This window comes from Pinus tabuliformis, chromosome 2_2, assembly GCF_031772625.1.
Source record: "Pinus tabuliformis cultivar Carrire ecotype Pingquan chromosome 2_2, CPIR1, whole genome shotgun sequence".
NCBI classification, from domain to species: Eukaryota; Viridiplantae; Streptophyta; class Pinopsida; order Pinales; family Pinaceae; genus Pinus; species Pinus tabuliformis.
Window position 1 is genome coordinate 1,202,887,177 of NC_142300.1, and position 10,967 is coordinate 1,202,898,143.

A 10,967-nucleotide genomic window follows, 5' to 3' on the forward strand; every position below is an offset into this window, starting at 1 on the left:
TCAGGGCGCAAGTGCAGGGCAAGGAGCATTCCAAGGCTGAGGAAGAGGAAGAGGAGGAGGGGATGGTAGAGGTCATTGACAAGTTATTTGTGGCAAAGCTGGACATTTTGCGCATGACTGTCCGAACCCAACACATCTATCTTGTCAATATTGCAAACAATTCAATCATGTGATAGAAGATTGCCCGATACTTATAGAAAAAATGCAAGAAAAGAAGATGCAGACCCAGCAGCCTACACAGAATATCCAGATGATGAGGATGGAGCCTCATGAAGAAGATCATAGTATCAATATTATAATGTGCAGTGGTATAGCCACAGGCAAAGATAAAGGAAAAAAGTTAGAAACCGAGGGATGGGTGCACAAGACTGTTAAAAAGGAAGTCAGGCTTGACCTCAACCGATCTAAAGAAAATTTTTTGGAAGCTAAGAAGAACTTCACTGAAGCTTCTAGATCCGAGAGTCAGGAGAAAATAGCGGGGAACAGCAAAATGAAAGATGTTGGTTCTTCACTATTAGTTACTTTTCCAAAAACCTATATGAAGTTATTGAGAGATCAGAAGGCAGTAGAAGGGCTCCAGGAGCTGATTGAAAATTGCGTAGGAAAAATTAAGATTCCTACATAACAGTGCGCTATGAGGAAATTAGTTAGACATAAGAAGTTAATTAGGCGTGAGATGAGGTTAACTGTGCATATCAGAGAGTAAGAAATGGACCAAGTCATCCTCGATTTGGGTTCTAATGCAAATGTAATACCTGAGTAGACATGGGAGAGGATGGGTAGACCTGTGCTACAATGGTCTCCTATACATCTACGGATGGCCAGTCAGCAGAAGATCATTCCTATGGGATTATGGGGTAATAATGGACATTGAAGGAGCGATTGTCTTGACTGATTTTGAAGTAATTGAAATAGTGGATGACAACAATCCTTACCCTGCACTACTAGGAATTGATTGGGATTTTGACATGGACACGGTGATCAATCTGAAGATGTGAAGGATGACATTTGATAAGAAGGCACTCAGGGTTATTATGCCACTAGACCTTGCTAAAGGAGCGTGCTACATTGAACCGGTCCGTGACTATGAGGAGGACGATGATTTGGATCAAATCTACAAGATTACTGCGCGTGATGAAGATTAGATCAATCCCACTGCAGATGGACGAATCATGTGAGATAGAGACATCTCTTGTACCTCAAACTCAGATGAAGAACTTGAGCACCAGCAAAATCAGTTGCATGAAGTATCTACATTGCACTGCAATATGATGACCAAAACACTGCAGTGCGTATCTACGAAGGTAAGAAAAATTTCGCATTATGATGGTTTGAATGATGTTAACCTATTTTTCGATGAGTTTGAAAGGGAAGTTCCTAAGGAACATCGGTTCTAGGCATTTGAATTAGAACTACATGCTATGCCTGCCCATTGGTGGGATATGCATAAGGAAAGCTTCGCTAACTCGAAGGAATACAAGCGGATGATGAAGTTGAGGTTGGGATATGATAATACTGGGATGACTGAAAAATACAGTGGGAAGGATGATCTGTGAGAAAACTTGGCGAAGTGGACTTTAGCATGGGGTGAAGAGCCACAACAAGAATGGGTGCACACCTTCTGTCACACCTTAGATACCATTCCCATGAATTAGTATTTAGAAACAGATATATGCCACAGGACAGCTGAATGGGATATCTTGAGGGAAAGCTTCTTATTAACTTTTAGCTTTGAGGATGGGTTTGAGTGTATTGATGAAGCACTGTAGAAGATTAACGCCGCTATATTTCAAACACATGAAGAACTGACAGAATGGGTTCAATTGGATTGGAGTACACAACTGTGCCACATGCTAGAATGCTACAATGTGATTGTTGAAGAAGAAGAAGATGATCCAAGAAAAATCAACATTCCAAAAACTGAAGGTTAGCACGAATTTAAAGGACCTAAGACATAAAACCATGATGTAACAGATTCGTTGAAAACCCACAAGTAAATATTGGATTTGATGTGAAGCCTAATTTCGCAAAGATAGGAGACTATTACGACGAAGATACAGTCAATAATGTGATCCAGATTTAAACAGGAACGCAACAAATTACAGAGATAACCATATACACAAAGATGCAGCGGAAATAATACTTCATTTCATTAATGGAAAATACTGACATATGCTTACAAACAGAAATGGCAATAAACTAGCTAGGGCGATGGTAGCTTATCTCTGAGAAGAGATGTGATGGCTACATGCCTCTGAACTGTTCTGAACTGTATTACAATGAGGCTCGAAGACCTATTTATTGTTGAGAAACAATGGAAAACCCTTCACATACCGAAACCTAACCCTAGAAGATGAAACGCCAAATTGTGGGCCCCGTTTGGGTAAAGTGGTACATCAATTTCCCGGGGTCGTAACTTTGGCATACGATCTCCGTTTGACGCGTACGATAGCTCGTTAGAAAGATCTATCCGAGTACTACCACTTTGGGAGGCAACATAGGGCTCGGTCGCCCCAGAACTCCAAAAAAACGTCGTTTAGGGCCTCAAAACGGCTCCGGAAGTTCAGGACCCGAAAAACTGCTAAAAATAGTAAACTGTGCTACAATTAAGGAAACTGAAAATGCTGAGAAAGACAATGGTGGGGGTCCAGGTGGACCTGGCAGGTGGCCACCAATATCCACCTGGATCATTCCTCCCCCCTTAGGAAGCAATGGTCCCCATTGCGTTGAGCTCCTCCATGAGATGAGGAAACCTCTGCTGAACTTGTTCCCTGGTGAGCCACTTGCCCTGCTGAAGGAGTTGGCCTGCTTTGACAACTCGATACAGTTGGATATGCTGTTGGCGAGTGTTCTTGATCTGTGTGTCCATGATCCGATCAGTTGCAGCTTGTTCCATGCAATCGGGATTTAATTCTGTGGGTTTGAGCTGTTCTGCAATGTCGGATGTGTCTAGCAATGGTGGAAAGTATGGCCGAAGGCGGTCCACATTGAACACTGGGTGCAGGCCAAGGAATGGGGGAATGCTGAGCTCAAATGCATTGTCTCCCATAGCCTTAGTAATGGTGTAAGGACCATATCGAAGTGGTCTCAATTTCCGATAGGCTCCAGTAAGGCGTTCCTTTTGCAAATGCAACCAGACTTTGTCGCCCACCTGAAACTTGTGTGGCACCCGGTGTTGATCATGTCGCTGCTTGTACTTGGCATTTGATTTCTCAAGAATGTCATGGACCTGCTGGCGAATATGTTGGATGCGCTCAATGAAGCTGGTGGCCTTATCTGTTTCGGACTGGACATGAGCTGAATTCATGTGAGTAGCTGCAAGTGGCATGGCCACATCAATGGGGCATAGTGGCTGGAATCCTAAACCCACCTGAAAAGGGCTATGGCCAGTGGAGCTGTGAAGAGCTCGGTTGTAGCTGTGCTGAACATAGGGGAGGCTCTCGTCCCATGTGCGTGGATGCTTTGAGTTATACATGCGCAGAATGTGCACAATCATCCTGTTGACAACCTCTGTCTGGCCATCAGTTTGAGGATGGAAGGCTGTGGACTTCGTGAGTTTGGTGTCCAGCATTGACCAGAGACTGGACCAAAATGTGCTGAGAAACCGACTGTCCCGATCTGAGATGATAGACTGTGGGATCCCAAAGTGCACCCACACTCGTTCAAAGAAGAGTTTAGCAGTGGCTTCTGCTGTGATATTCTTCTTGCAGGCCATCATAATGGCCATCTTTGAGAACCTGTCGACGACCACAAAAACACAGTCATTTCCATGCTTAGTGGAAGGAAGGCCTGACATGTAATCCATGGAGATGGATTCCCAAGGTCGACTAGGGGTAGGCAACGGGGTATAGAGGCCTTGCTTCTTAATGGTCGGTTTGGCAATGGCACAGGCAGTACATGATCGGATGTACTTCCCAACATCCTGTCGAAGATTCGGCCAATAGAAATAGTTTTGCAGTACTGCCACTGTTTTCTCGACCCCGAAATGCCCAGCAGCCCGACTGTAGTGTGCTTCCCAAATCATCTTGGCACGCTCGCTTGAAGGAACACAAAGGTGACCGAGGTGGCATAATAGGGCATCCTGGAGGTGAAAATCTGCAACCTGCCGACCCTCCAAGAGTGTCTGGTATGTGTGGCCGAATTCTGGGTCGCTTTTGTAGAGAAGTGGCCAATCAGAAGTCTCGTGCCCGCAAGAGTTGAGCACGGTGGTTAGCGCCATGATCGGTGGTCGACTGAGGCAATCTGCAACATTATTGGTGCTGCCCTTTTTATACTTGATATTCAAGTGAAACTGTTGCAGGTATGTAGACCACTTCTGATGGCGATCATTCTGCAATTTCCCTTGGGTCTGTATGAATTGCAGAGGTCGGTGGTCTGTGTGGATGACCGTTTCCTTCCCCAAAATGTAATGCTTCCATTGTCGGCAGGCCTGTACAATGGAATACATCTCTTTATCATAAGTGGGGTACTTCCGGACTGTGTCTGAAAGTGTTTCACTGTGATATGCCACTGGATGTCCATGTTGAGTAAGGACTGCCCCAATAGCATAGTCAGAGGCATCTGTCTCGACCTCAAATGGTTGTTGTAAATCTGGTAACGCGAGCACTGGTGCCGTGCAGAGGCGATCCTTCAACTCCCTGAATGCCTTCTGTTGAGATTCAGACCAAAAGAATTTTGCTTTCGCCCCGCCCTTGGTGACTTGACTCAAGGGCCAAGAAATATGAGAAAATCCCAACACAAACCTGCGGTAGAAGTTGGCAAGACCTAGAAAGCTGCGGAGCTCTGTTAGAGTGGTTGGAGAGGGCCAATCCCGAATGACTTGGACCTTGGCTGGATCGACATGCACCCCCTGTTCATCAATGATGTATCCCAGATACTGGACCTCGGTCATGCCAAAAGTGCATTTCTCCAAATTGGCACATAGCTTGTGTTGCCGCAGTGTTTGGAGAACCTGTCGGATGTGGTGGAGGTGCTCTTCCCAACTCTGGCTGAAGATCAGAATGTCATCCAAGTATACTACTACAAAGGAGTTGGTGAATGGCCGCAAGATGTCATCCATTAGCCTCATAAAGGTTGCAGGAGCATTCGTCAATCCGAAAGGCATGACCAACCATTCGAAGAGGCCCTCCTTGGATTTGAAGGCAGTCTTCCACACATCTGAGGGTTCAATTGGTACCTGGTGATATCCTGACTTCAGATCGATCTTGCTGAAATATTTCGCCCCCTTTAGTTGGTCTAGGAGGTCATCAATCCGCGGGATCGGGTACCTATTACGGACAGTGATCTTGTTCAGCGCCCGATAGTCAATACAGAGTCTCCACGTCCCATCCTTCTTCTGTACCAACACTATCGGGCTCCCACAGGGCGAAGAACTCGGACGGATGTGACCTTTCTGTAGGAGCTCCTGAATCTGCCTCTTGATTTCATTGTTCTCCAGAACGGAGCGCCGATAAATTGGTCCATTGGGTAGCGGCGCACCTGGGGTCAGATCGATGGAGTGCTTGACTTGACAGTGCAGAGGAACCCCTGCCGGGGAGGTGAAGATGTCTTTGTACTCCTCCACAATCTTGTCCATTTGTAGCTGCCATGCAGAGGGACCTCGTTTGGAGGCCGCGGCCACTGTCTTCTTCTTCCCTTGAGGGCGTATCATCAGGAAAACAAATTTCCTGGTTTTGGAAATGATCTTACTGCATTGTTTTGCAGTAATCAAAGAGATGGCGGCAGGTGGTGGTACCTCTGGTATCCTGAACAACTTATTTCCCAATGTAATAATAACAGCACGGGGCCTTGATTCATACACAGCATGTCGCTTCCACAAGTATGGTTGTCCTAGTAATACATCACAAACTTCAAGGGGAGCAATGTCACACAATACCTCATCCGTGAAGGGCTTGATGTTGTATGGAAGGCGACACTGCTGGCTCACGCGAAGATCTCGCCCTTGGTAAAGCCACCCAATGGTGTATGGTTGTGGATGTGCTGTGGTCGGTAAGCCCAACCGCTTCACGACCTCTGCCGAAATGAGGTTCTTTTGACTCCCGCTATCAACAATGAACTGTATCGGGGAGCCCTTTACCCACATCTGGGAGTGGAAGAGACGCTCCTCCTCCTCTGGATCTTCGGGTTCATTTTTCTGGATCTTTGCGGTAGCAACAGTGGCGCTGGGATCCGCATCAATGATCTGCTTCCCTTTTTCATACCCCTTATCGGGTTCTGACTCAGAGTCGGAACATGCATCTGATTCTGAAACCTTTAGCTCAGCCACCAGTGACTGTTTGGCCCGACACTCACTTGTGTTGTGAGTGGAGCTCTTATGGAACTCGCACCATTTTCCAGTGTCCTTTCTCGGCTTCGCGGCGTTGCTCTTTGCTTGCAGCTTCAGCTGGTTGTCTTGGGCTGTCCCGCCTTGGCTTTGTCCTTTGTTCTGTGGTTTAGGGGCACCTTTCCCCTGCTTTGGATTCGCAGATCCAAAGTCTCGCTTCTTTTGTTTAAACTTCTGCTCGACTTTGACGGCATACCGGTATGCTGCGCCGAGCGAGGGGATGTTTAGGAACTGTATTTCTTCCTGGATGTACTTGTGCAGGCAGCCACGGTATTTGAGTATCAAATGTTGCTCCGAATCCTTGATACCCAACTTTGTGCGAAGGGTATGGAAAAGATTGGTGAACTCCGGCACATCTTGGTCCCTCCCTGCCGCAGCGTGGTCCACTTTATGTATTCATCCTCATAGCTTCCGACAGGGTAGTACTGCTCCTTGATGGCATCCCGGAACGAATCCCAGGTGGGTGCGGCTGAAAATAGTGAGCCAGTACTTTCATCCTTCTGCTCGCAGTAGGTTTCCCACCAGTCCTTGACGTGGGGGGCTGCTTTGAGAAGAGCAAAAACAATCTTTTCCCGACTCGAAAATTCATGAACAGAAAAATAACCCTCTAGCAGATTTAACCATTTATCTACGGCATCGGCGTCTATCTGACCCTCGAATATGGGGATTTCAAAATTAACTTGTACCTTAAAGGGTGTGGCGTTTCCAGAGGAGCTGCTGGAAGCCGATGCGCCGCTTCTGGGTAGCCGCTGAAGGATCTGCGCAAAGCTGTCCATCATCGCGTTCCGTTGTCGCTCGAGCGCTTCTTCGAGCAAGATTTTGATGGGATCTCCTGCCCCCTCGTCTTTCTTCTCGTCCGCCATGGGAGGCCGTCGGGATTTGCGAGGCTGGTCTTGCAAAGGTTCAACCAGTTCAAGCCCTAACTCCTTATATCCCGACCTTGTTGGGGACATGCAAAGAAAAACAGAGAAAAAGCAGACCGCTCTGATACCACTGATCCAGATTTAAACAGGAACGCAACAAATTACAGAGATAACCATATACACAAAGATGCAGGGGAAATAATACTTCATTTCATTAATGGAAAATACTGACATATGCTTACAAACAGAAATGGCAATAAACTAGCTAGGGCGATGGTAGCTTATCTCTGAGAAGAGATGTGATGGCTACATGCCTCTGAACTGTTCTGAACTGTATTACAATGAGGCTCGAAGGCCTATTTATTGTTGAGAAACAATGGAAAACCCTTCACATACCGAAACCTAACCCTAGAAGATGAAACGCCAAATTGTGGGCCCCGTTTGGGTAAATTGGTACATCAATTTCTCGGGGTCGTAACTTTGGCATACGATCTCCGTTTGACGCGTACGATAGCTCGTTAGAAAGATCTATCTGAGTACTACCACTTTGGGAGGCAACATAGGGCTCGGTCGCCCCAGAACTCCAAAAAAACGTCGTTTAGGGCCTCAAAACGGCTCCGGAAGTTCAGGACCCGAAAAACTGCTAAAAATAGTAAACTGTGCTACAATTAAGGAAACTGAAAATGCTGAGAAAGACAATGGTGGGGGTCCAGGTGGACCTGGCAGGTGGCCACCAATATCCACCTGGATCATAATGTGGCCAAACTGTTGCGCGAATACTAGGATCTATTCCCAACGAAGTTCTCGGACCTAAAGGGTATTGTAAGAGATTTGGGAGTAATGAAAATTACTTTGAAACCTGACGTGAAGCCCATAAAGCAAAGACTTATCAGCTAAATCTAATGTATAAAGAAAAGGTGAGCAAAGAACTGGACAAAATGCTGGAATTTGGAATCATTGAACTAGTAGAAGAATCTGATTGGGTGAGCCCTATGGTGGTTTAGGAAAAGAAGCAGCAGGGTGAAATGAGAATATGCATAGATCTAAGAAAGTTGAATGATACATGTGTACATGATCTATTTCCCATACCTTTTATAGATGAAGTTTCAGATAATGTTGGAGGACAGGAGGCTTATTCATTCACTGATGGGTTCTTAGGGTACCATCAGATTAGATCGCATCAAGGATCGCAACAAAACAACCTTCACAAAATAGAGAAGTTGCTTTCAGTATACGGTAATGCCATTCAAGCTGAAGAATGCGCCCGCAATCTTCTCCAGGGTAATTTATTCATAAATTCTTGGAGGTATATTTTGATGACTAGACTGTGTTTGGATTGGTGAAGCGCCACATTACAAGTTTGCGCCTCATGTTGGATATATGTTGTAGATACTAGTTCCTGTTGAACTTGAAGAAGTGTATATTTTGTGTGCCTTTTGGAATTTTTCTAGGGCATGTAGTCTGTAAGAAGGGATTGATGGTGGACCCTGCAAAGATCATAGTGATTGTGAATTTACAAGCTCCCAAGAATGTTAAGCAGTTGCGTGCAACGTTGTGCCACATAGGCTACTATAGGAAGTTTATTAAGTCTTATGCACGGATAATTGCGCCGATGAAAAACTATTAAAGAAGGATGTGACCTTTTGTTGGGATGAGGAGTGTCAACACAACCTTGATGTGTTAAAGGACAAGATGTTGACTGCACCCATCTTAATATTTCTGGATTGGAAGAAAGAGTTCTAGATGCCTCATGTATTGCGCTAGGTGACCCAGCTTGGCAAATGTGATATAGATCATCTAATAGCCTTTGCAAGTCAGAAACTATCAAAGGACGAAAAGAGTTATTCCACCATAGAGTGTGAAGGGCTGGAGATGGTCTACACACTGCAGAAGTTTCAACATTATTTGATTATTTGTTGGGCACACATTTCAAGATGTATACAGATCACTCCGCTCTCAAATACTTGGTCAATAAGGCTATGTTGGGGGGGACAATCTGCAGGTGGTTATTACTATTTCAGGAGTATGACTTTGAGGTGATTGTGAAGCCTGGATGGTTGAATGTGGGACTAGATCATCTATCCAGAATTGAGACAAGAGAAGAGCCAACTAATTTATATGAAGGATTTCTAGATGCACGGGTCTTTGCTATGTGCATTGTGAATGACCAATTTGTTGATATAATTCAGTTTCTAACTACTGGAATAGCTCTATAAGGGTATTCTACTCAACAGAAGAAGGAACTGGTGGTTCGCGCTGTTGATTTTTCTGTTATAGCAGGATATTTGTATAAGATGGGAACATATGAAATATTGCACCCATATGTTCCAAAGTTTGAGCGTGCTAGTATCCTCGCCAAAGCACATGGAGGAGTGGTGGGAGGACACTATGCAAGTACAAAGACCACATAGAAAATTCTACGCGCAGGGCTATGGTGGCCAACAATGCAAAAGGATTCTAAGGCATTCTGTAAGGCATACAATTCTTGTTAGACGATGGGAAAGCCATGACAAAGGGATGAATTAACTTTAAATCCTCAAACTTCATTACATGTGTTTGAAAGGTGGGATATTGACTTTATAGGTCTGATACAGCCAACAGGGAAGAATACAGGTGCGCGGTAAATTATTATTGCGACAGAGTATTTGATAAGATGAGCAGAAGCATAATTGGTGGAGGACTGTACTGCTGCGACTTTTTGGATTTTCTAGTACCGGAAACCAATGGAAAAATTTGAGGTGAATTCTTGAATTTTGTTATTTAAATTGGTTTTTTGATTGTATATATGGATGCAACACCCTGATATACCCCTAGGGCACTTGGATTGTGCAGATTACCCATCAAACGTGTGATTTCAATAAATTCCAGCTGGATTTTAGAGAAATTAGACCCGAAAACCCCACCGGAAAAACTTCCAAAAAGTCGCACTAAAGACAACTCAATATATTTTAATTAAAAACATGAACCAATTATAGGCTTACTAAATAAATATAGTGCTGATTGGATATATATATATATATATATATTTTAGTGCGACATTTTGAGGTAATACAATTTAAACTTACCAAAAAAATAAATATATTTTAATTGAAAACTTGACCAATTATAGGCTTACTAAATAAATATAGTGTTCATTATTGTATAATGAGAAAATTGCAGTTTAGTGAAATATTTTTAAATTCCCATGGAAGTAGATATCACATGTTAGATCACATGTGTTAGATGGATACGCACTCTAATTTTAGTGTTAAGATTGTGTTAGTGAATTTCTTATATATTTCAACATGGCCTCTCATCTGTCATATTTCAGCATGGCATTGACAATCTCATAGTGCCGCCAACGGCACTATGCGCCAATTCCAATTGTCAATTTGTTCAAGTTTACACAACATGAAAGAGGCTAACTATAAACCATCACCATCATCTGAAATTTGAGTAAAATATATTTTTAATTTCTTAAACATTATAATTTTAATATTAAAATATAAAATATAAATTTAACAAATAAAATAATATATAAATAAAGACGTTATAAATAATTATAATTACATTAATAATAATATTACATAAATAATTGAAAGTTATTTATTAAAATATTCTGATTTCAGCTTAAATATTTTAAAAAATGTTAAAAATATTTAATAATTATATAAGTTGTAACGCATGAACAACAATTTTAAAGAATAAAAAATAATTTGTTTAGTATCTTTTACTTTCATAAGATATAATATCATTTCTATTAAAAGAATTGGAAATAGAGTTGGAATTGCACTATGATAATG